Raw genomic sequence first — 27,511 nt, 5'->3', positions numbered from 1 at the left:
ATATGCAGAAATGCATTTTGTGAGTCGGAACTGACTCGCAAAATGCATTTCCGACTCGCAAATAGGAAGGGGTGTTCCCTTTCTATTTGCGACTCGCAGTGGTATGCAATTCCATTTGCGACCGAGTACGCTGTCGCAAATGGAGTCGCAGTTACCATCCACTTGAAGTGGATGGTAACCCACTCGCAAACTGGAAGGGGTCCCCATAGGACCCCTTCCCCTTTGTGAGTCGACCCAAAAATATTTTTTCAGAGCAGGCAGTGGTCAAAGGGACCACTACCTGCCCTGAAAAAATCCGAAACTAAAGGTTTTGGTTTTTTTTTCTAAGTGCAGCTTGTTTTCCTTTAAGGAAAACGGGCTACACTTGGAAAAAAAAAACCTGCTTTATTTAAAAGCAGTCACGGACATGGAGGTCTGCTGTTCCCAGCAGGCCTCCATCCCCGTGAGTGCCCATAGTCGCTATGGGGGCGCAAATTGTGACCCACCTCATTAATATTAATGAGGTGGGTCTTTGCAACCCCATAGCGACTCGCAGACGGTGTCTGAGACACCGTTCTGCATAGCAAATTGCAAGTCGCAATTTGCCGTCTTCCTACATCTGGCCCCTAGTGTACACATTCGGTTATGGCCCAGGGGTTCAATATTTGCAAACAAATTACAAATGGCATTGAGTGAGGGTTGTGATAGTTAGCACATAGAGTGACATATGTAGTGAAGTCAGTATGCGGAAGAGGTTCAGCCATAATGTCAGCTGCATTAGGCATTATTTGGATGAGTAGTTTAGGCTGATGTCATCCATCATGTAGAGACATGGATATGCTAGGTGTGAGATGCCCTTATGTATGCAAGCTTCACATGTACTTCCTCTGAGACTTTAAGTGAACTTTGTTGTGACAATTGCTGTAACAAATACAGTACAAGTAATGTACAAATAACCCATTGTGCTATTCCACCCAATGCAATGCCCATGGTAAATATTTGCCATTTCTCTTCACAGCTGCAAACATGAGTGCCGCAGATAGACACCAATTTGAGAGGCGTGCCATGCGATACCGGCATATTCTGCAGGTGCAGTCGGGGTACAGGAGGATGGCCCGAAAATATCAATCAGATCGGGCCTCCGGGGCATGGTGGGCCTCACCACAGGGTGGGCCTACATTGCGTGGGCAGCCACCACCACCACATCCACCAGGTCTCCCCAAGTGGCCCCAGCAACGTCGGGCACAGTTGACCCTGGCTCCTCATCAAGACCTGGACCCAGCCATGTTCAACAACCAGGACAGTCCAGTGGGCATTCAACTGCTGGCACAAGGTCCACCTCGGCCGGCACACAGAAAGCATCAGCCCCTCCTGTGGACCCAGCCGCATTCCTGGCATTGAGCCGTAAATTGGACAAGGTGTTTAATAAGGGGGACAAGCTAAGCCAGGATGTGGCGTATATAAAAAAAAGAGTTCGCTCCATCAGGCGGACCCTACGGAGGGCCAACCTCTAGGACATTTGCCTTGTTTAACTTTTACCCCTCCCCTCTCTCCTCTTTCCTATTTTGTACTGATAGTTGGGTTTTGGGGATTAGTAGTAGGTTAGTATAGGTATTTAGCTTAGTTAGTGTTAGGGAAGAGGGTGGGGGGTCCTTATTCTTTCTATCCTTATTTTTTGTGCGGGTGGGTGGGTGGGGGTCAATGTTGGGATTCCTGTTTGTTAAAAAAATAAAAAAATAAAATATGATTGTTTAGGATAGTATAGTATGTGTGTAGGTTAGTAAGTGTTGTCCTGCATGTGTCCTGTCTCATAATGGTGGGTGGGGGGTTGATGTTTAGATCGTTTCGTTATATGTGTAGAGTAAGTTTAGCTTAGGTTAGTTAGGGACAGTTGTGGGTTAGTAGTAGTCAGGTTAGATTAGTGTAGGTATTACTTTTCCCTTAGTTGCCTCTTGTTTGAATAAATAGTAATAAATATATAGTTAACCCTTTACATGATGCGTTAGGTGCTACTTTATCATGGCCTTGACATCAGTGTAGGTGAATGTTTTTGTATGACATTAGTGTCCTATGCTAGCCATCCCCAGAAAATGGAGGTTTAACATGCCAGCTACCCGTGTGATAACTTGGTAAGTATCCACCATTTGGGAGACACACCATTGGTAGTTTGCATCGATCACCAAGGTTTTGTGTTGGTGAGAATGTATTCTACTTCACAAAGTGTGCTTGCAGACTTGTTATTGTGGGTAATTTCATAGGTCGGACTGCAGTGTGATGTTCAGGGAGATCTTTGTAGATGAGGTGTTGTTAACACTCTTGTCTTGTTGCCTTCATTGCTGACCTACATCATGTGTGTACTAATTCTGCATGACTTTCCTTCATGGAAGTATACTCAGAAAGGGTGATTGATGCAGTCTTATTTGTTTATGTTTGCTTACATTTTGTAGCATAATTTCATGTTTTAGTATTGCATGGTGCCTACATATCTCAGCCACCATTAGTTGACTAGAATTGCTATAGATGGTGCATCATTCTGTCCAACACAGCATGATTGTGTGTGGTTAGTCCCTTCATCAGTTATTCTCCTCAGTATGGTAAGGCTATGATGCAATCCTGACCACTGCACAGATGTATCAGACTACATGATGTCAGGACAGTTGTATTGACAAGCTACATGGTTGCCACACAGGCACTTTGGAGTTATGTACTGCACAGTTGAAGTGTGAAATAACACAGAGACATAATAGGTGTGCAAGTGCTATTTATTTATAGGTGCTGTAGTGCAAAATGTCCATTTTCCATGATTGCTGGGTCCGTTCTGGTGCATTCTTACATGGTGATCCTACAGAAGGGGTGTGGATGATGCTCCTGACATGCTGGGGTGATCTCACAGACAGTGCAGAGGGACAGGAATTGGCAAATAGTAGGAGAGAGACATTCACTGGCAATGCTGACAAGTCATACAGTGGATTGCAGAACAGTCATTGAGTGTAGTTGTAGTGAGACTGGCATTTGTCAAAACGTAGGACCTTGGTCAAAGTAGGCCATGGTGCAGGGACTAGTGCTTCCGGGTACTCTTCCGTGAGAATGTGATCTGTTCCATGTCTTCTTCTTCTGATGTGTGTGTTGCCTGGTTTGTCCTTGTTGTTGTTGGTTGTGAAGGGGCAACACACACCTCAGTGTTAGAAGACGTGGAGGCAGACATCCCGGGGGCTGCTCCCTGTGGAGTTATTAAGGGCAGTACTGCAGCAAGGAGGGCCTGCTGGTTTTTGAGAATGGCAGCCACATCACGATAGTAGGCAGCCAGGTCGGCCCTGAGGGGTTCAATGTTGCATTTGTGCACACGTTGACTGGATTGCAGTTGTAGGTGTTGTGTCAACTGGATGACAGCTGTGCTGATTTCCTTCAGTGTTTTGGCAAGTTCCTGCAAGACAGATGTTCGGGCTTGCGTAGCAGCTGCCTGATCTGCAAATGATGTCATGCACGAACGCACCCCCTCAAGGCTGGCTGCCATGTTTTGCATTCCCACCCGCACCTCCTTGGCCAGCTCCCGCTGTACCCCAACTACAGTTCTTTCAAAGCTGGTGCCAGTGTCGTCGGAGTCCTCAGCTGTGTTGGAGCTGGCAGGTCTTAGAATTGGGGTGGTGGGTGGTTCTTCTGTGATGGCTGCTTCTTCTGTGCTCCTCCTTGTGACTGAAGGTGGGGTCTGGAGGCTTTCAAGGACCTTTTGGATGGTCTCCTGGGAAATATTGATGGGCTCGTCATCCATGTCATCAGGGAAATCAGGGACAGGCATATCGGCAGGAGATCCATGTTCCTCTGCAGTGAAACAGGGTACAATTAGTGTGTCTGTGTTGTGACAATTTTGCCATAAGATGCAAGCCTTTGGATGACTTAACTTTGTGCTCTGGTTTGGTATTGGTATCTGCTGTCCTTCATAAGGGCATTGTTATAGGCCTATGGCCCACCTGTGTGTCACATGTATGATATAGAGTTATCAGACTTGTCTGCCTAATTGCCTCTAGGTGTTGCTTTGTACCAATTTGGGAATAGCCATCTTTTTGTCCTACTCGTCCCTCCGTGTATATCTATTCTTATGGAGAGACATTTTGTCGCGTGGGCTCTCATTATCCTACATGAGATTACTGGATTTCTAGGCAGCAGGATAGCTAATGGTGTGGGGGACTGAGTCTGACCCACTTGTAAATAACTCTGTCACCCTAATTCTTTCTTTTTGCTCTGGCTAACTAGCAGTGCCTCATGTCTCCCACGGCAAAGAAATGATTAGACAGCCGAGTGCATGACATCTTTGGAACTTCTCAGGGAAGTCGTGGTCACTCAGATCCAAACCAATTCTCTCTTTTCCAGTATGATCTCATATACAAATGACAAAGACAGTCTTTGTTTTATATGAAGATTTCATAAAACAACTGACTTTTAGATAATTAGGTGTGAGCCACAATAACCCAATCAATACAACATGGTAGAATTGAAATAGTTACCAGGAGTGTAAAACATTTGAACAAAGCTATCATGGTGCCTAACTGTTTCTACTCTCCCTCTGCTTGTTCTATTTAGAGCACAGCATGTTAAGCTTCGAGCTTGCCTGTCTGAATCACTGGGGAGACATCAGCCCTCATATCTGAGCAATGGCCTGTGATCTGGTTCAGCATCTGCAGCAAGGCAGACAGCGTCTAGTTGTGGTTCTCTGTTCGGAAACTCCCTCTTGCGTGTATTGGGACAAGGAAGTGATTTTATAACTAACATGTCATCGTGATGACAAAGTGTCCCTACGCAGGAATGCCAAATCTGAACTCCTACCACGTCTATCGGCAATGTACCAGACTGTATCCTTGACTGGAGCACAGAGTGAATATGTTCTGGAGAACTGCAGTGCTGAAGTAGGCAAAACAGTGTGATATGACTAAAAAACAACACCGTAGAACTGGCTATTTACAAAATAACTGATACGAAGCCTAATAAAAAGCATTTAGTGCAAAGTGCACAGAGGCTCTAAGCTGTTAGCAAATGAGTAAAAGTACATTCAGGGCAAGGTGCACAAAGGCATAAAGCCTGAAGCTAATGCGCAAAGTATACGTAAAACTTACCACAATACACTTTGGCCCTCATTCTGACCCTGGCGGTCGGCGGAGAGACGGCGGTTGGACCGCGAACAGACCGGCGGTATTAAAAATGGCATTCTGACCGCGGCGGTCCCCGCCGCGACCGACTGCTACTTCTCCACTCCGACCGCCGCGGCGGTCATGACCGCGGGGCTGGAGTTTGCGCACTCCGGCCCGGCGGTCGTCCCAAGACCGCCAAGGGTATTATGACCCTGCCTACCGCCGCGGTTTCTTGCGGGCGGGAACCGCCGTGCGAACCATGGCGGTAAGCACTATCGGGGCCAGGGAATTCCTTCCCTGGCACTGATAGGGGTCTCCCCCACCCCCCACTACCCACCCGAGTCCTCCCCCCACACCCTCCACCCCCCTGCCACCCCCCAGAGGTGGTACGAACCCCCTCCCCACCCCCACCCCGACATGCACATACATGTACCCCGACATGCACACACCCCCAACATGCACATATACACACCCCCTACACACACATACACAACGGGGACACATACCCGCACACATACATGCCGACATGCGCACCTGCCGAACAGCACACATTACCCATAGACACAGCAGCACCCCCCGCCCGCATACACGCACTCACACACCCCCTCTACACACTCACACGCACACCCCCATGCACGCCCACATCACACAACACCCCCCCACCCCCTCCCCTCACGGACGATCAACTTACCTTGTGCGTTGGTCCTCCGGGAGGCGACGGGAGCCATAGGGACGTGACCGCCAACAGAAGACCGCCAACAGAAGACCGCCACACAGAAATGTGGGTCGTAATTCTTTGGGCGGTGTTCTGCTGGCGTGGCGGTGGAGGTTGACCAGTCTCCACTTTCCCGCCGACCGCCAGTGTGGCTGCTGGCGGTTTTCCGGCGGAACGCTCCCAGCGGTCAGAATGCGCACAGCGGCACACTGCCGCGGTCGGCGGTCTTCACCGCGGCGGTAACTCAGCGGTCTTGCGAAAAGACCGCCAAGGTCAGAATGAGGGCCTTTGACTGGCTGTGGGTGTTGTGAATGCCCTGGCAGCACACTTGCCTCTCAGGACCTGCCCAAACACTTTTTATTCACATTGACCTAAATGTACATGTTATGTGGCATATCCTATGCATGGCAATGTTAGGATGTGGTATGGATGTAAACATTGTTGATGTTTCGAGATGATGTTGGGTAATGAGTGTTTAATTGGATTGCCCTGTTTATCGTATCAAAGTCCTATTTGGTTCTCAGACTGTGCAGGTGTGTTTCAGTGACCAGTTGCATGTGTCCCCTCCTCAATGTTGTTGTCTGAGCAGTATGACATTAGTGATGTTGCCTTGTTAGCCAGGCACGTGAGGGACCCTGACGTATGCAGCATGTGTGTGTCCTTAGTGCTGTGTGGCTCCTATTGCTGTTTACTTTGGCTGATGTATGTGTCAAGTATGGGCATTGGCATTTGAGTGTACTGGTGCCTTTGTCTTATTTCTATAAATAGTTGCAGATGTCATCCTCACCCCCTAATTTAGGTATGTATGTTCCATGGGGAGGTTCCTGCCATTTGCTACTATAGCTGCACAGAGATCAGAGGTGTTATTGTCAACTGTTGTCGCAGTTACATTGCAGTTGTTGTTTTGTTTACTGGATTACTGATGGGGACCTAGTTTATGTAGGATACATTTTGACTGACGAGTGCCTGGATCTAAGTTTGACGTAGTGGCCTTCCCACCTGTCGCTGCCTTCCCTTGGCTCCATTGTTGTAATTACAGGATGGCCCCATGGGACTGTTGTTGGTGCTGTATTTTGTCATGCCCCAGCTTCAGTCTGTGCTGGCCATGCCCCCCTGCCGTGCCCCTTTACCCATGCCACTTCATATATATGCTTAGTTACATGCATTGTGTAGTAGGTATTCCCCCCCCGGTTGCAGTTATCATTATTGTATTATGATTCCCCATGCGACTTACCCTGCATGTGCGTTGTGTCGTGGTAGTCTGCGCTGTCCTGTCCTTGAATCCCTGTGACAATCTCCTCAGGGATGACGGCTGCGACCATCTCCTCCATGTGGTCCAGGGCCTCCTGGTGTGCTGGACTCCCCCCTCCAGTCTGCAGTGCTGCCTTCCTGTTCCTGGCCATTTTTTCTTTTGTCCTACGTTTGCAGTCATGCCAGCGTTTCTTACACTCGGTGACTGTTCTGCGTTCTTCAGCCACACTGTTGATCTTGTCCACAATTTTTTGCCATATGGCCTCCCTCCTACTGATAGGCAATTTAGAGGTGATGAACAATTGGTGCTGGTGTTCCATCACCTCTTTAACCAGGATTTCCTGCTCCTCTGCACTGAAGCAACACTTTCTTTTTTTTCTGAAAATGTCCTGGTTCCTGTATGGATCATCCTGGCTGGTTCCTGGTCTGCTGTCATCTTCCTGGGGTCTGTTGTGGCATCTGGGATCCATTTTGGCTCTCCTCTGCTGAAAGGGCAGTTTTCGCGGGTAAATTTGACGCTATTGCGTCAAAATAAACAGCGCTTTCCGGGTTGCGCTGTCGTAAATCGACCCACAGTCATTTGCGTCGCGTTAACGTTGGTTTCCTTTACGACTTGACGCCGCTGTGTGCGTCACAATATAATGACTCTCACCTGTTGGTTGTGCCGCCGTGCGTCAAAGTATAAATTTGACACCCGCACGGCGCAACGAAATGGCGTTAGCCGGCGTTAACATTTTTGACACAAAGCTGCGCCGGCGCAGCTTTGCGTCAAAAAGTATAAATATGGCCATAAGTGTGAGTCTTGAGTGATGGTGGCCCTCAAACGGAAGGTCACAAAGGGCCAATTTTTCTTTCCCTATTTTAAATTTCACCAGCCTTGCCATTCCTAGAGCTACCAAAGGCTGTAAAAGAATTTAAGGCCCAGATTTAAGATCCCCTAACGCCTCCTTGTGCCACATTAGCATAATTTTTTATGACTCTAATGTGGCCCCACGAGGCCAAATATTTACAAAGTGGTGCAATGCAAGCATTGTGCCACTTTGTAACCCCTTGCGCCACGTTATGCCTGCGCCACGCATAATGTATGCAAGGGGAGCATTCCCCCATTAGGGGGGCCAAAAGAATCGCTCAGTACAATCTAAGAGATTCCACTGAGCCATTTTTAGCCACTATTTTTAACACCTGCACAGACCAGACGTTCAGAGGGGGCATACCATTGTTTTCAATGGGCCTCTATGTACTCTACAGGATTAGCACCAAAATTCTGCGCTAGTCCTGCACAGTACATCAATAGTGTCAAAAAACTATTGCCCCTACCCTCCACCATGGTGCACCGTATATCAATTACGCTGCACACATGGCGGCGGTAGGGGAGCGCTAAGGGGCTCAACAAAAGTGCCGCTGCATTAGAGTAAATCAGGCACTAAATGTTGTGAGGCACTTTTGCACCTTTTGGCACTGCTTGATTCTTATCACTCAGACACTGAAGAACAGAGAACCATCCAGGACAACATTCCTGGACACTGGAGGGACGGTTTAAGCACTGGGGGGCATATTTATACTCCGTTTGCGCCGAATTAGCGTCGTTTTTTTCGACGCAAATTCGGCGCAAAACTAACGCCATATTTATACTTTGGCGCCAAAGTATGAGTAAAGAGCGTCATTTTTTTGCGTGAACGCCTTCCTTGCGTTAATGAGATGCAAGGAAGGCGTTCCCGTCTAAAAAAATGACGGCGACGCAAATGCGTCGTATTTATACTCCCGGGCAAAAATCACGCCCGGGAGGTGGCGGGTCAAAAAACCCCGCATTTGCGCCACTATTTAACGCCTCGGTCAGGGTAGGCGTTAAGGGGCCTGTGGGCTCAAAATGAGCCCACAGGTGCCCTCCCCTGCCCCCAGGGATCCCCCCTGCCACCCCTGCCCACCCCAGGAGGACACCCAAGGATGGAGGGACCCACCCCAGGGACATTCAGGTAAGTTCAGGTAAGTATAATTTTTTATATTTTTTAATTTTTTTTGTGTGGCATAGGGGGGCCTTATTTGTGCCCCCCTACATGCCACTATGCCCAATGACCATGCCCAGGGGACATAAGTCCCCTGGGCATGGCCATTGGGCAAGGGGGCATGACTCCTGTCTTTACTAAGACAGGAGTCATTTAAATGGTGTCTGGGCGTCGAAAATAATGGCGCAAATCGGGTTGAGGCGATTTTTTTGCCTCAACCTGACTTGCCCCATTTTAAGACGCCCTAACGCCATTTTCCCCCTACGCCGGCGCTGCCTGGTCTACGTGGTTTTTTTCCACGCACACCAGGCAGCGCCGGTCTGCTTGCGCCGGCTAACGCCATTCCATAAATATGGCGCCCACATGGCGCTTCAGAATGGCGTTAGACGGCGCAAAATTTTTTGACGCTAAACTGCGTTAGCGCAGTTTAGCGTCAAAAAGTATAAATATGGGCCTGGGAGCCTTACAATGAGATCAAAATGAGGTTAAAGATGCCAGGACACTTGAATAGTACAAGAAAGATCTGAATCATGGACAACATTGAGAATACCCATCTTGCAGTAAATGAGAAAAAGAGGAATTGCTTAAAATACTTGGGGGCATATTTATACTCCGTTTGCGCCGAATTTGCGTCGTTTTTTTCGACGCAAATTCGGCGCAAAACTAACTCCATATTTATACTTTGGCGTTAGACGCGTCTAGCGCCAAAGTTCATGGAGTTAGCGTCATTTTTTTGCGTGAACACCTTCCTTGCGTTAATGATATGCAAGGTAGGCGTTCCCGTCTTAAAAAATGACTCCTATGCATATGCGTCGTATTTATACTCCCGGGCAAAAATGACGCCCGGGAGTGGGCGGGTCTAAAAAACCCGCATTAGCGCCGGATTTTAGCGCCTGGGTCAGGGCAGGCGTTAAGGGACCTGTGGGCTCAGAATGAGCCCAGAGGTGCCCTCCCCTGCCCCCAGGGACACCCCCTGCCACCCTTGCCCACCCCAGGAGGACACCCAAGGATGGAGGGACCCACCCCAGGGACATTAAGGTAAGTTCAGGTAAGTATTTTTTTTAATTTTTTTTTGTGGCATAGGGGGGCCTGATTTGTGCCCCCCTACATGCCACTATGCCCAATGACCATGCCCAGGGGACATAAGTCCCCTGGGCATGGCCATTGGGCAAGGGGGCATGACTCCTGTCTTTGCTAAGACAGGAGTCATTTCAATGGGGGTTGGGAGTCGTAAAAAAATGGCGCAAATCGGGTTGGGGCGATTTTTTTGCCTCAGCCTGACTTGCACCATTTGTGGACGCCCATACTCCATTTTCCCCCTACGCCGGCGCTGCCTGGTGTACGTCGTTTTTTTTAACGCACACCAGACAGCGCCGGCGGCTAACGCCGGCTAACGTCATTCAATAAATACGGCGCCCGCATGGCGCTTCAGAATGGCGTTAGCCGGCGCTAATTTTTTTGCCGCAAAACTGCGTTGGCGCAGTTTTGCGTCAAAAAGTATAAATATGGCCCTTGTTTTATTGTTTTTTTTGTCTAGCAGCAATATTTGATGTAAAATACCTTCAGATTACATTCAAATTCCATGGGTGAATGAGAGTCCAATGAGTGCCTCTGGTTCAGCTGCCAGTTTCACTTGTTTTCATCATCAAACTGCACATTTGTTGTGTTAGGGTCTTTTTTAAAACGTGTACAACTGAAATGAAGGACATTGAGGATTGGTTACACTTCAGCTAAGCATGCCAATATTAACCGCGTGAAGAGTTTTGTCTTTGTAGAAGCTTTTAAAAATAGTCCGAAATTGGGTCATATGTGCTATTTATGTGCCTTTTTCTGCTAAACAATGGAACAGCTCAGGGTAGAGGGCAGCACATCCTTCCCGTTTAGACTTACCTTTATTAACCTATATATTACTGCAAATTTTAACAAAACATTTTGGAAAGTGTTGGGCATAGTGACTTTCAGTATGGATTCAAACCCCAATTTTCACCCATTGTCAAGTCATTCTGGTTCCCCTGGGCACTGATCTCACTCTCAAGGAACACATCACCAACAAAACCAAAAATAGACGTATACCCGTCTCTCCCCCTTAAGAAATTGAAGCCATTCCAGAATTGCAATTCAAGTCATCATAGTCTTGCTTCTAGATCAGTGGCTTAACGTTAGCCCCTGCACCCCCGCGATGTGAAGGGGGTCCATCGCTATGGGGGCCCCCTCAGCACAGCTGGCAATGTGCACAAGAGCTCTGACTGGGTCTAGGGGGAGCGGAGGGGGCCCCTCCATGTACTTTGCAAGGGAGGCCCTCAAGTTTTGTTCTACCACTGATCTGGATAGTGACAATGTCTTACTCCCCACATTGCACTCTGGTCCTACATGCTGCAAAATCCCTCATTAAGACACTGAAGAAACAGAAAATACAACAAATCAAATAATGTCACTAAAATGTTACTGTTAAGCATGACTTCTGTAGCTACATTACAACATGCAGATGGAACATACATACCTACTAGGCCGCCAATCTCCAGTCTGAGCAGGTGCACAAGATCTTGCTCTAGTGCCACCATGGTTGCCCAATGATGTTTTATTTGGATGCCTGACTGATCATGGCCAACTAACTTGTTGACTTACCAGTGGACACGCTTCCACCTGTCCTGTAGGCCTTTTGGTAATTACCACTGGCTGTCCCTACTCCAGAGGCCATTGTCCTAAACAGATAATGCACCATTAGCAAAGGAGCCTACCCAACTCTCCCTCTGAAAACTTCTTCCCCCAACCCTTTCCCAACAGGTCCCTATTCCTCCTTGACAAACAAAACCCCAAAGAAACACTACTTAACACTATGGGGGTCATTCTAACTTCGGCTTGCGGCGGAGGCCGCCCGCCAAAGTTCCCCCGCCAGAATACCGCAGCGTGGTCAAATGACCGCCGCGGTAATTCTGACTTTCCCGCTGGGCGGGCGAACGCCAAAAGGCCGCCCGCCCGCCCAGCGGGAAAGCACCAGCAACGAGGAAGCCGCCTCCGAATGGAGCCGGCGGAGTTGCTGGTGTGCGACGGGTGCAGTTACACCCCTGCACCCCAGGGGCCCCACGACACCCGTTCCCGCCAGCCTGGTTCTGGCGGTGAAAACCGCCAGAAACAGGCTGGCGGGAAGGGAGTCGGAATCCCCATGGCGGTGCTGCTTGCAGCGCCGCCATGGAGGATTCCCTGGGGCAGCAGGAAACCGCTGGCTTCCCTTTTCTGACCGCGGCTTCACTGCCGCGGTCAGAATAGCCCCAGAAGCACCACCAGCCTGTTGGCGGTGCTTCCTCCGTCCCCTACCCTGGCGCTCTCGGACCGCCAGGTTAGGAATGACCCCCTATATCTACCCCTAATTTAAAAAAACTAAAAGACAAACACCCAACAACACAAAGACAAATATTCAGACAATACAATATTAAAAGACACAAAAGGAATATAAATCACACGGCACAAGGAAACAATCAGACACCAAGACCAAAATATGTTCACTCTCCAAAAACACCTCCAACACCAAGCACAAACTAACAGACAGTAAGAGAAAGTGAAACTAACTTGCACACTTCCTAGTATGCAGTCTCCTACATCCATTGCATAATTTCCTGGTTGTATTCTTCCTGTTTCTGACAATTATGTCATCTTTTATGATGCACCGCTCCCCAAATGGCCAATGTGTGATGGCTGCACAGAGCGGTGACACTTCTGCTGTCAGTTCCACTGATTGGCTTCGATGCACAGCTTTCGACCAGCTTAACTGGTGCCATGTGCCACGCAACAGGGGCGATGTAGGGGTCGTGACCCATGCAACTGGCCTAATGTGCGGGATCTACTGTAAAGGGCTGGGAAATGCTAGATCACACACCTTGGGCCCACTTCCATTTGTCCTGGACTAGGATGGCACCCCTTGGCAGGTCTGTGTGACAGAGGACAGTGTCCAGGTGGTGAATCAGGGGGATTTAAAGCATGGCCCTGTAACTTCATGACAGGTGGCCCGGCTGATTGCCAGTGGAGACAGTCTGCATGTGCATTCCTTATCACTCAGCCAGGGGAACAGCAGGCAGCATGGCAGCACGGCAACGGAGGAATCATGATCACACATCAGTTGTAACGGCCATTACCAGGATACACAACTGAATTCCCCTCACATTTCTATATGCATTTAAAGACTGCTGCTGAGCCCTATGGCCCTCTCTACTGTATTCTCTATTCTAACCAATCCCTCTTTTCCTGCAATATGTCAGGAATCTTTCTTTGTGATGTGTCACAGATGCAACTCACACTTAGAAGCACTGAGACAATCTGGCTCCCTTACACACCAGTGTAGGTCCCACCCAGCTTGCAGATTTCCTAGTCTTTCAAACCGCATATGGTGTATTTCTAATATTCAACATGTTTTTGTCAGACAACCATGTGTGACCCACAAAGCTAGGCAAGGTCCTTCATGTAATGTAGTGGCGTAAGACACTTCTGCACTCAAGGCTATCTGTATGAGGCGAGTTGTGTGGCGCTTGCACAATGCAACATGGTACATGCACAATGTAAATCTAATATGATATTTGTTCAGACATCTAAGCCTACCTTGCGTAGTCTTGTGAGGGGTCATTCATCTTAAGTGCATTGCTTCACTTATCACTACACTACTTCACTCAGCACCAGGGAGAGGTTCCATGACAGTTGCATAGGTGTACGCATGCAACTCTCATGGTCTAGATGCATTTCCAGACTTACATAGCCAGGTAAACCTAGAAACGCAACACAAAAAGATGATGGACAGAATGCTGAACATTGTCAAACATTCCCCCCCCCAAGTCACAGATCTGGGTTAATTTCATCTTTTACTGCTCATCATGCCACCCCACTTTGACCCAGGCATATGCAAATCAGTCTTGACCCTGCTCCCCATGGGAACAATCCAGCCCTAAGAGCCAGTCCAGGTCCTCCCTGAACTGAAAACAAACATCTCAGGATCGGTTTTGGGGTACCACCCCTCATCAGTCATGCTAGCTTGAATCCAGTGACACAGTGAGCACGGGACCCATGTCTGGGCATAACCCTTCCCACTTGGGTGACTATAGCAACACAAAGAGATGATAGATGCAATGCTGAACATTGTCAAATATCTACCCCCAGTCACAGATCTGGGTTAAATCCATAGTTTTGTGGCTCATTATACCACTTCGCTTTGGACCGAGCCATGTACAAATCAGTCTTAACTCTGCTCCTGATGGGAACAGTATAGCCCAAACTGCCAGACCAGATCCTCTAGTACTAAAAACAAGCATCCAGTGACCGTTTTTGGCGTATCACCCCTCATCAACCAGGCTAGCTTGAATCCAGTTGCACAGGCAGCAGAGGACCCACATGTGGGCATACTCTTCCTATGTAGGGCAACTGTAGCAACACAAAAAAGATGATGACAGAATGATAAACATTGTCAAACATTTGTCTCCAGTCACAAACATGAGTTAAATCCATCACTTTTTGCTCACTATGCCACACCAGTTTGGACCCAGGCATATGCAAATCAGTCTTGACCTTGCTCCCTATGGGAACAGTCCAGCCGAACTGCCAGACCAGATCCTCTCTGACCAGAAACAAGCATCCTGGGACCGGTTTGGGGATATCACCCCTCATCAGTGAATCTAGTGGCACAGTGAGCAAGGGACCCACGTCTGGGCATAACCTTCCTACTTAGGGCAAATAAAGCAACACAAAAAAGGATTACGGACTTAATGCTGAACATTGTCAGACATTAGCATTAACCATTAACGATGTGCACACTGTTCCACTTTTGAACATATGTGTTGTATATGTCTTGCACAAGCACATGCATTCTGCACATGTGTTTTTTCATGCACAGTTTTTATGATCAACACGATGTTGGGCAGGGGTTAAGGTAACACTCAGCAACAAACCTATTGAAGAGGTGAGTGAACTGGGAGGCCTCACTGCAGCGAACCAGGGTCAGATGGTAAAGTTTACTACTACTGTTCAGTACACATCACACTGCCACCTCCACTTCAGCTCAATCCTACTCTTGGCAAAGGCAGTAGCAGTAACATCTACTATGAGGGTTGGTCTTTGTGTGGCCCTTCTGGTCCAAGAAGACTGCAATCCATGACACAGGCCTATGTAATGGTATATACTTATATTACATATTCAGCCTTCAGGAAGATAACAGGTTTAAGTTAGCCCGACAACTAATCAGTTATATACTCAGGACAGGTGTACAGTACTCTTACCATACAGGGGTAATTTTGTACCCAGCACCTCCTTTGATCCATGTTCAATGAGCAGTGTGTATGTACTCATACATTTGTGATGAACTTTTAAAATGGACACGTCACACTACTACAATCCCCTGTATTCTTGAGGTGACGTGGCGGTTGGAAAAACATCTCCATTGTTTTACTTCTCTGGGTAATGCATGGTCCTCTGTTCATAGAATTGCGTTACAGACCTTTGAGCCTCATCTCATTGCTGTGCTAAGGATGGAAAATGTGAACAGATGTGGTATGTCTGACAATCTGCCTATGAAAAGAGTCATGGGTGTATTGTTTTGGGGATCCCCACACATGAATGTATGCCTTCATTACAAATAACATCTTAACATCGACACCTGGCACATGACCTTTGTACATGACAACTGTCACTCATGGTCTGTGATGGTATCGTTCTCCTGAAAATTGATGACAATTTGCATGCTTGTCCAATGGTGAGGCATGCTACAAGAGGAACTTGCCTCAGATAGAACAGTTTTGGGATATTAGTGTTTGATCTGTCACTGAGTGCCATATGAGATACACTGCTGTGCTGCACTGCTCTGCTTAAGTGTATAAGGATGGAAAAAGAAAATGTAGATGTAGATATGGGACAATCCTGGACTCTCCCTTTCGTGCAGTGCACTGCATCACATTGTACTGCTGCGCTGGTTGATTTTTTTAACTTAAGGGATGGCCCCATGTTGCTCAACAGCTTAGACAACATGATTATTACATGTTGGAGCATTCATCTAGTTGAAGAGATGTGAGTGAATTGATTTCTACCTTGGCTTTCACATACAGACAACACAATGAATGAGTTCAAACATTTATTCCTATGTTGAGCAGTTAACAAAATTTCAGATATTTTCCTCATCATGTTCTTTTTTTTTTTTTTTTTATCATCATTCGAGCTTTATTTCGGCAGCGACTACCATAAAAGCAAAGCAAATGCACACATAAAACCATGATTCACAAACAACATATAAAAATACAATATAAAACTCCTCAAGATAAAAAACATTTTGCGTTACCAATGCCCAGGGCATGCAAATCAGACGCCAAATTACTCTATCACCAGATACATGTGGCTTTGTTTGCCTTAAAATTTATGAGCCTCTGGCATAAAATGGTTAACCAAGCTTGTGTTCTAAGTCAAGCAAATAACAGAATAAGACTTAAACAAGTAAATTTAGATTCCTAAGACCTAAAAAATGTTTCCCCATATTAAAAAGAAGTCTAGTATAATACAGATATATATTCAGGATCTAAAAATTACAATATTAAATCAATTAAAAACACAATCTCTGCCCCTGAATAAATATTGTGTCAATATAAAAAACTTGCTCTAATACGCCAAATAGCCGCTAAAAACTTTGCCACAGCACACACCACCGGCCCATGGGTACTAGTACTACAAATCCCGAGAGCCGAGTGGTGATCCCTAATGCTCATGGTATTACAAACAGGTCTTGTCCAACGGACCCTTTGCTTTTTATATGCGGGGCAGTGGAATAAAAGATGGCTAATTGTTTCCCTAGTATTGCATCACATCGGGCAAAGGTCTACCAGACTAACAGTTTGCTTCCATCTGGCAGTAAGATCACGAACTGGTAAAGATCCTAGTCTGAGTCTTAGGTAAGGTGCACGTGCCACTGGATGTATAATAATATCAAAAAAATGCTCAAACACATAGTGACACTTAAATGATAAAAAACTGTCTGTCATGCTACACGACGGAACAGCAGCTAGGGTTGATGTTTGTACAGTCTCCCAATATGCATCTTTCAAAGTCTGTGAGGCGTTTTTGGGAAGATGCAAAGGATCTGCCCAATAGGAGCCCAGCCCAAGTTTGAGGAAATCTCTTTTTACATACTGGCACCATGGGATTTTCCCAACCTGAGAGTCTCTTAAAAGCGCTCGTAGCCATATCCTATAAGGATCTAACACTGCTGTGGACCATATCCGAATCCAATATTGCAGTGGTCTCAAGGCAGCAATATCAGCAATAGAGTACAGATTTAAATCCATTCGGATAGGCAAAGTAGGAGAACTCGAAGGAACTTTTAGCAGGGCCTTGATAAAAAAAATTCCCTACTCTTTCCATATCATGGAGTTTACCATGGCCTCACAGCTCAGCACCATACAAAGCACCCGCTCTAGCCTGCACTTTATAAATATCCACTGCGGGTGTAATGGGAAAAGCGGGCGTTCAAGCAGCAAATCTCAAAATGCCCCCTGTCTTTTGTTTAAGGGACATAATACACTTTGTCAGATGTGATGTCCATTTATGGGAGTTTTCTAGCCTAATTACAAGATAGTCAGAATCACTAACACGTTCGAGGACCTCACCATCGAGCACTATATTCTTCTTTGCTCTAAATTTTGGGTCACCAAATACTATACATTTGGTTTTGGTGCAGTTTATTTGTAAGCCATAATCCTTACTAAACCCCTAGAATTTCTCCAAAAGCCTAGATAATCCAGAGGCAGTTTGGGATAAGAGCAAGGTATCATCAGCAAACAACAGACACAGGCCCTCATTCTGACCCTGGCGGTCAAAGACCGCCAGGGCGGAGGACCGCGGGAGCACCGCCGACAGGCCGGCGGTGCTCCAATGGGGATTCCGACCGCGGCGGTAAAGCCGCGGTCGGACCGGCACCACTGGCGGGCTCCCGCCAGTGTACCGCCGCCCCATTGAATCCTCCACGGCGGCGCAGCTTGCTGCACCGCCGCGGGGATTCCGACCCCCCCTACCGCCATCCAGATCCCGGCGGTCCGACCGCCGGGATCCGGATGGCGGTAGGGGGGGTCGCGGGGCCCCTGGGGGCCCCTGCAGTGCCCATGCCACTGGCATGGGCATTGCAGGGGCCCCCGTAAGAGGGCCCCTACATGTATTTCACTGTCTGCTGCGCAGACAGTGAAATACGCGACGGGTGCAACTGCACCCGTCGCACAGCTTCCACTCCGCCGGCTCGATTCCGAGCCGGCTTCATCGTGGAAGCCTCTTTCCCGCTGGGCTGGCGGGCGGTCTGAAGGCGACCGCCCGCCAGCCCAGCGGGAAAGTCAGAATTACCACCGCGGTCTTTCGACCGCGGAACGGTAACCTGACGGCGGGACTTTGGCGGGCGGCCTCCGCCGCCCGCCAAGGTCAGAATGAGGGCCACAGTGTCTTGATACCACCCAGTTTCGGAGCATCATTTTGGCTATCAAGCATTTATAAAAAGTAAAAAAAGAGGTGGAGCCAAAACCATCCCTGTCTAACACCTTTCTGTAAGGGAAAGTTGTCAGATAATTCTCCGTCCTTCCCCCACCTTACTCTAGCAAAACTCTCTGACTACAATTCCCTAATCAAATTTAGCAAGGGGCCCGGGACTCCGATTTTAGCCAGTGTCTCCCATAGCTTGGGACGGGAGACCAGATCAAAAGCAGATCTGAGATCAACAAAGGCGACAAGCAGCCTACCACCGTCCAGGTCCACCACCTTCCATTTGATTGTAAGAAAGCGGAAGACCTGGTCCACCGTGGCCGTCCCTCACTTAAAGCCCGCCTGCAAATGGCTTAAGGCCCCATTTTCTTCCATCCAGGCTCTAAGCCTACCCAAAACCTGGAAGGAAAATTGTTTCTGAAGATTATCTAAAAGGCCGATCAGTCTATAGTTTCCCGGAGCCAATTTGTCCCTTTTTTTATAGATAGGGACAATTATTGCACCCTTCCATGAATAGGGAAAGATGTTATTTTCCAGAATAGCATTTGAGACTTGGTTAATATAAGGGCTCCATAATGTCAAGTCAGACTTGTATAGGGCAGATGGAATCCCATCTAGCCTGGGAGCCTTCCCTGATTTTTGGGCCATAATGGCTGTTGGACTTTTGGCCATACGCATGGTCATCCCTAGTCTTTTTGCCTCCTTCCTCCTGGTTTTTCTGACCTTTCGCTGTTGGCTCTAGGACTCTGAGCACTTTATCACTGCTGACCAGTGTTAAAGTGCAGGTGCTCTCCCATCTAAAGTTGGTATGATTGGCTTATACCTGATTGGCATATTTAATTTACCTATAAGTCCCTTGTACAGTGGTATCTCTATACCCAGGGCCTGTAAATTAAATACTACTAGTGGGCCTGCAGCGCTGCTTGCGCCACCCACTGAAGTAGACTTTCAAACCTGTCTCAGGCCTGCTAGCGCAGGGCCTGTGTGCGCAGTTTTCTGCCACAGGGACCTGGCATCTAAATTTACTTGCCAGGCCCAGGACTCCCCTTTTACTACATGTAAGTCACCCCTAAAGTACGCCCTGTGGGCAGGGTGCCATGTATGTAGAAAGGCAGGACATGTGCCATATTGCATGGCCTGTCCTGGTAGTGACAAACAGCCTAACTTGGTGTCTCACTGCTGTGAGTGCTGCCTTCTCATAGGATTGCATTAGAAATGCCCTGCCTTATGTGTAGGGGTATTGTCTGATTTATGAGGGCTAGCGTAGGCGTGTTTGGTATGGTTGTGATGGTGATAATAAATACTGCTTACTGGTGTGGGTGTATTTTTTATTACTATCACAGAAATGCCACTTCTAGAAAGTGCACATTTATCTGTGCTTATGATTCTGGTGTTTTGCAGCTTGACTCCAATCCACGTCTGGGCAGAGTGACAGTTGGGGCTTTGTGCATACTTTTCAGACAGCCTGTACACAGGGAGGGTGGAGGTGTCACTGAGGTGCATCTACATACTGAATAGTCTTCCTGGGCTGAGAGAAGGGAGAGGCGGGGCACACCTACATTTGTAAAGGCTGTGCCCTGGCCTCACACAATAGGGTCGTTAACCCCCCACTGATGTTTGGAGCCTGTGCTGAAAGGAGAGAGGGGGCACTCCCAGAACCAGTTGTAACTGGCTGGAACCTCCTCTCCCTACCACTGTAAAACACTGTAAGAACTGACTATAAGTACAGGGGAATTTTCCCCACAATTTGAACATTCTTGGAACTTGGAACTGGACACAGAACGCTGATGAATGGACTCACCAGGAAACCGCCATGGACTGCTGCTGCTGTGCTGACCTGTGACCTGCCTGGTCACTAGGAGGAACTGCCACCATCTGCACCCTTTGTGCTGGCCTGTAGCTGGGCCCACCAGCCCTGTGCTCCTTTTTGCTTAAGTTGTTCCCAGGGGCAGGGTGCTGTGGCCCCTGACCCCTGCAACGATCTTCTACATCTTTGACAGGATGCTGGAGGAGAAACAGGCATTCGTTTAAGTGCTGGGCTGCTGATGCACTATAGCGCTTGGAAAGCGCTTTTCTTTTCCTAAAAGAAACCACCGCCCGGGCTTTTAAATTGTGCCCTTGCGCTTCCTGGAGCGCGTTTCTGCTGAGAGGAAATCACCGCCGCAGCCCGGGGAACTTAATTCTGTAAAGCGCGAGGATCGCGCTCCGTTCCGTGCCCCCGGGGCACAAGAAATCCACCTGGGACGTGACAAGGAGCAAGCCTGCTCCTAGCGGTGCCCCCGGGGTAGGGATCGCTCCGAGGAGCGCCCCCGGGGCACCGGCCGGCCCGACCGGGTGCCGGCGTTGTGTGCGAGCAGGAGGGAGAGGAGGACGCCTCTCCCTCACCTGCTCCAGCCCCGGAGGGCTCTCTCGGCGCGTGCGGGCGGGGCAGCAGCCTCATCGGAGGCTCGCCCGTGCCGCCGGCTTTCTGGTGGGCCCCCTCGTGGGCCCAGGGCAATTGTGAAGGGGTCTCCCCTCTGAAAGGGCCAGCGGAGGCCCCGGGAGACCCCAGGAGTTTGCGGGCCCCCAGAGGGGCCTGTTCGCAGAGTGGAGGGGGTGCGTGGCGCCCCCCTCCAGATCCTCAGGATTTCCCTGACCTTGGCCCCCCACAGGAGGGCCGGTGGAGGCCCGGGGGGCCCCCAGTGATTACGGGTCCCAGGAGGGGCCCGTCAGGAACGCTGAGAGGGTGCGTGCCGCCCCTCTTTGGCCCAAATATGCACAGGAGGCCCCCGTTTTGCGCAGAGGAGCGCCGGGGGCCCCATTGGTTGTTTAGGCACTGGAAGTGCCGCCCCATTATTCGTTTTAGGCACTGGAGGTGCCTTTTCATCATTTTTCAGGTACTTTAAAACGGACTAATGTAACGTTGATTTAAAGTTCTTTTTACAGACTTTGTAATTATGTTATATTGCCTGCCTGTCCTATGATGTGTTTACATATGTGTGCACATGTTCCTTTTATGGGCATGACTTGCTAATATGTTTGCTTAACTTGCCATAGGTTTTCTAATGTTCCTACTATGGGCGTTTTATGATATTCTTATGACAAGTGTGCTAATGTGATAACGTGTTTCCTGACTACTGCTTATGTTGCAGAATACTGAGTAACCTGTGTGTTATGTGTGACTACTGTTAGTTTGCAGAGTAACTAATGTGTAACGTTCTGACAACTGCTAAGGTAGCAGGATAGTACTGTTATGTGATGTTGGTCTAATAATTACGTGGTGTACAATACAGTGTATTTTCATATAATCTGGTGTTGTGTTTCCTTTGTGGTGGGGATATTGCGTCACATGTATGTGTGTGTTGTGCAAACGCTTTACGCATTGCCTCCGGGTTAAGCCTGACTGCTCGTGCCAAGCTACCAAGGGGGTGAGCAGGGGTTATCTTGGACGTGTAACTCCCTTGCCCTGACTAGAGTGGGTAAGTTCTGCCTGGCTGAGGTGCATACCCTAGCCAACCAGAAACCCCATTTCTAACAATGGCTATCTCTGTTTCTTTCCTAGTGAACGGTGCAACCTGCCCGATCGATCCTATCCGTGTATACAGCTCCTATGTTCACTAGAGGAGCAGGATTCTGGCTGTAGAGATTGGTAAAGTAAGAGATCCAGGTTTTTGAAGGGAAATGACAATCAGGCCTAGAGCTTAAATTTCGTCCTTCTTGGGAAACCAAGGACCAAAAACGCTTTGCGTTTGAATCCTTGGCTGCTACCAACAATTCTTGCCACGTATCCTCCGCCCACTGTGCCTTACTAGACTTAATTACAGCAGCATAGTCACGCCTTGCCATCATTATAGCAGGTCTATCCCATTGCCTAACTGCTTCCAAAAGGCCACTCTTGGCCCTCCTACAGACATTGTTGAACCAAGGATTTAATTTAGGCACTCTATGCCTCCCTCCCTCTTCCCCTATTTTCCCTAATAAAAAGGGCCTTCAGGGAAGCAAAGAGCTCAACGTGTTTAGCCATGATTTGGTCAGCAGAATAGGAGTTGGATACAAGGGCAACTGTATACCTAGAAACCAAATCAGACATTTGAGCTACTAGAGCACTTTTGTTCGTGAAACCCTCCCATCTTAGTACACGCTGATTACCATCCACCTCCAGGGAGGTCGTAACTCTCTGATCTTGCTTATTTGACCCAAAACCAGGAAACCACCTATCCCTCTCTAGCAAAGGAGGAAATGGTCACTGTAGCATTGGTCTCCCACTTTAAGGTCCTTAATTTTGTGCCAGATCCTAACATCAATAAGCAGATAGTCAATCAAGCTATTGTAGGACCCTCTAGAAAAAGTAGAATGTGCTGGAATATCTGAGGGAAAATGCCCATTTCCTGTCCGTAGGCCATATAGCAACATTAACTCAATAACCTGCATCACCCTTGGGCTAGATGTAGGCTGGTTTCTCGACATGGGAAAGGATGGAATTCCCCATATTGCATCCTCTTCCTGGGTTAACTCTGCAAAAAGGGAATCGGGCTCTAAGAAAGCATTAAAGTCACCAGCTATGATGACAAAATGCGAAGGAAGTAGGTCAGCCATAAGTGTATTTAGCAAGGATATAGTTTCTGAGATTTTGCTAGAGGGACCTGGTCGTTGTAGAGGTTGACACACAAAAGCAGGGGACCCACTTTTGGTTTAATTGACACCGCCAAAATATCAGGTGAGTTCACTGAGATTTCCTTCACTTCTCCTACTTGGGAAATCTTTACCCATGTAATAAGACCCCCTCCTGCACTCCCTGCAGATGAAGGGATAGCTTCTTTGCAGAATGAAATATACCCTTGTCTGTGTACATTTGTAATAGCCCATGTTTCCTGAAAAAGACAAATACTGCAGGAGTCGATAAAAGAGCCCCAGTCCAGATCACCAATCTTGTTCCGTAAACCTGCTATGTTCCAAGAAAATACGGAGGAATGGAGAGGCCTAGGTTTAGGATGGGTATCGACAACCTCATGGCAAGGCACTAAAGGCAAAGATGCTAAATCATCTGTTATCCTTGGACTCTCGTCCAGAGTGACACCCCTCGGAAAGTACTCCTGGGAACCACCATCCAAATTCCTACATGAGTTCCCACCCTCGTACAATGAGATAGTATTCAGGGGTGCTACTGTTTCTTTGAGTCAATCAATATCTGAAAGGTTTGAACTTGGCGTTTTGTTTGGAGATTTCAACGGCTTGCCCTGGGTCTCACACTCCCTCCAAGGAGTGTCTGCAGAAGGGACTGTTGGAATAGAAGAGGGTGGCTCATTAGAGCCCCTGATAACCACCCCACTTTTGGGGGTAGCGATGATTCCTTGACTGCGGTATCCCAAAAGGGACAGTTTGTTTGAAAAGTAATGTTCTGTCCATTACGTAATGGGTTCCGGGCCTCTAAGGATATCAGGCCTTTAACCAGGTCAGGAGTAGCTAATGCTAGCTCAACAGTATCCAGGTGTCTTAGATTGCCTATATGGCGCTTGGCAAAGGTAATATCTGAGTGGATAATGGAGCCACATTTCCTGACATGCCCGATCCAATGGGTAGCCTTGTTCCTTAACAACAGTCTATCTTAATGCATGTTTTTTGCTAATTTCGGAACGTTACACATGTATATTCAATGATCACTTTTGTAATTGTAGTTTTTCCCTGTGGGTTGCCTAGCGGGAATATTCCATGACTCTCCTATACAGGAGCTAGACTGCGAAGGACGGATGCTGCGGCTAGATACTCTGGGGGGTTTTATAGTTCCCAAAGGTAGGCCTGTTCTGGTCAGTAAATTATCGGACCCAACGTTGTATTCCTTGCTCCAATCTTTAGCAATAGGTAGGGTGAGTTGAAAACTTTTTCCATCTGGAAACTCCCCGAACCTCTTTTTAACCTCCGGGCGAAGTAAAGTGAGAGCCTCAGTCAGCATCCATTTTAGGTCCTTTATCTCTTCTTTTAGGTCCATAATTAAGTTGACCACTTCTATCTGAAAATGTCCATCCATGGCCTGTCTGAAGGACATTCTCAAATTGGAATCCGAACAACCTTTCTCTGTATTTGGATCAAGGTCTCCTAATACAGAAAAACGATTTGAACAGGGTATGTCATGCACTGTAATGGTTCCATCAGCAACAACCACATCTACCGTTTGTGTAAAACTTTGGGGCATATCTATACTCCGTTTGCGCCGAAATTGCGTCGTTTTTTTCGACGCAAATTCGACGCAAAACTAACGCCATATTTATACTTTGGCGTTAGACGCGTCTAGCGCCAAAGTTCATGGAGTTAGCGTCATTTTTTGGCGTGAACACCTTCCTTGCGTTAATGATATGCAAGGTAGGCGTTCCCGTCTAAAAAAATGACTCCCAGGCATGTGCGTGGTATTTATACTCCCGGGCAAAAATCACGCCCGGGAGTGGGCGGGGCAAAAAACCCCGCATTTGCGCCTGAATTTAACGCCGGGGTCAGGGCAGGCGTTAAGGTACCTGTGGGCTCAGAATGAGCCCAGAGGTGCCCTCCCCTGCCCCAAGGGACACCCCCTGCCACCCTTTCCCACCCCAGGAGGACACCCAAGGATGGAGGGACCCACCCCAGGGACATTGAGGTAAGTTCAGGTAAGTTTTTTTTTTTTTTGTGGCATAGGGGGGCCTGATTTGTGTCCCCCTACATGCCACTATGCCCAATGACCATGCCCAGGGGACAGAAGTCCCCTGGGCATGGCCATTGGGCAAGGGGGCATGACTCCTGTCTTTGCTAAGACAGGAGTCATGTTAATGGGGGATGGGCGTCATAAAAAAATGGCGCAAATCAGGTTAAGGCGATTTTTTGGACTCAACCTGACTTGCCCCATTTTGAGACGCCCATACGCCATTTTCCCCTACGCCGGCGCTGCCTGCTGTACGTGGTTTTTTTCCACGCACACCAGGCAGCGCCGGTCGGCTAACGCCGGCTAACGCCATTCTATAAATACGGCGCCCGCATGGCGCTTCAGAATGGCATTAGACGGCGCTAATTTTTTTGACGCTAAACTGCGTTAGCGCAGTTTAGCGTCAAAAAGTATAAATATGGCCCTTTGTCTTTTAGCCCCTAAATCAACCGCATCATCCGACCCAGCTACAGTTACCAAGTTTAGGGTGGGATCCATGCAGCTAACTGGATTGGCCCTTTTGGATGCTCTAGGCCTAAAAAAAGATGAAAAAGGGGCACTGGTTGACTCTTTTGTAACTCGGCTCTCCTTCCCATTTAACATAGATTCCACCTCTTCAATTAAGGTATCAATTTCGTTGGTGGCACAGTTTGAAAATCTCTTCAAGTTTTTATGAGATTTATGGATTTCAGATGATGTGACTGCTGTCACGGGACTCCCTTGTGCTTTACGCTTCCCCATCTTATGGTTAGTATCAAAAGAACCAATAAATATGACCAGAAACAAATAGGAAGTCAGACCAGTAAACTTCTACCTTGAAATCAAGAGGTGTGGCCCGGCCCGGCCTCCTACAGTTTCTGACGGGTGCGGACAAGCTCGCCCTTGGTCCACGCACGTCCCATGTTGCAGGGGTGCGCGACTTGCTTTGAAGCGCTCACGATTTAGGCTTCGCCCTCTCTCCTGGTGTTCTGCCTTCCTACTTATCTCGTATCAGAGCTTACAGAACATCTCTGGAATGCACTTCTGAGTTCAAAGAAGACCTTTATTGTTGTTAATTCTTCCCCACCCACAAGTTCTTGAGAGACGAATTAATAGATTTCAAGCACAAAAGTAGTCCCAGCAAGAAAACAAAATATATCACAGTACTTCTCAGTTGCAATGTACACAGCAGGTTATTTATATAAGATATTGAATGCAAAGCGTAAAAATAAAATTCATCACCGTGTGAGACCTATATACAGCTCCATCTTTCTGGGGTCTGCAAGTTGATGACTCCGGTCAACTGCGAGAAAGAGATTATCTACCCACACGGGAGACTGGCAACTGGCGCCAAGTTCCAGCCCGAAGTCAAGCAGATTCGAATCTAAATCTCTGAAGCCCCGAGTCATCCTTACAAAAGCGTGCCCCCTCCTCTCAGACTCGGGAAAACTACGCAAGCCTTTGGAGACTGGCCAGATCTCCTAGACTTCTCCTCTTCCCAAGCCTGAGCAGAAAGGAAAACACCAAATGTACTCTCTCTTATCATGTCTAGTCTGCTGTGCGAAGAAAACAGATTGGTTCATCTTGTGGAAAAACACAGCTTGGAAAAATACAGCTTGGATTCTCAACTGCAATGTCTAACTCCACGTTAAAGGCAATAGGCAGCTAACCTAAATATCAAATGTCATGTCTAATGTCATGTCAAAGCCAATAGGCAGCTGAGCTGAATACAAAATGTGATGTCTAATATCATGTCAAAGCCAATAGGCAGCTAAGCTGAATACAAAATGCAATGTCTAATATCATGTCAAAGCCAATAGGCAACTGAACTGAATACAACATATCAAAGCCAATAGGCAGAATACAGAATGTAATGGCTAATGCAATATCAAAGCCAATAGGCGGCTAAACTGAATACAGAAAGTAATGGCTAATGCCATGTCAAAGCCAATAGGCGGCTAAACTGAACAAAACATATAGGGGGTGATTCTAAGTCCGGCGGGCGGCGGAGGCCGCCCGCCAGACTTCCCCCACCAAAATACCGCTCCGCGGTCGTAAGACCGCTGAGGGTATTTTGGGATTTGCCCTGGGCTGGCGGGCGACCGCCAAAAGGCCGCCCGCCAGCCCAGGGCAAATCAACCTTCCCACGAGGACGCCGGCTCAGAATTGAGCCGGCGTAGTGGAAGGTGCGACGGGTGCAGTGGCACCCGTCGCGTATTTCAGTGTCTGCAATGCAGACACTGAAATACTTTGTGGGGCCCTCTTACGGGGGCCCCTGCAGTGCCCATGCCACTGGCATGGGCACTGCAGGGGCCCCCAGGGGCCCCGCGGCACC

The sequence above is a fragment of the Pleurodeles waltl genome, chromosome 3_1 (genome assembly GCF_031143425.1).
Source record: "Pleurodeles waltl isolate 20211129_DDA chromosome 3_1, aPleWal1.hap1.20221129, whole genome shotgun sequence".
Classification (NCBI taxonomy): Eukaryota; Metazoa; Chordata; class Amphibia; order Caudata; family Salamandridae; genus Pleurodeles; species Pleurodeles waltl.
The sequence above is the reverse complement of the archived record's forward strand: the minus strand, read 5'-3'. Positions refer to the sequence as shown.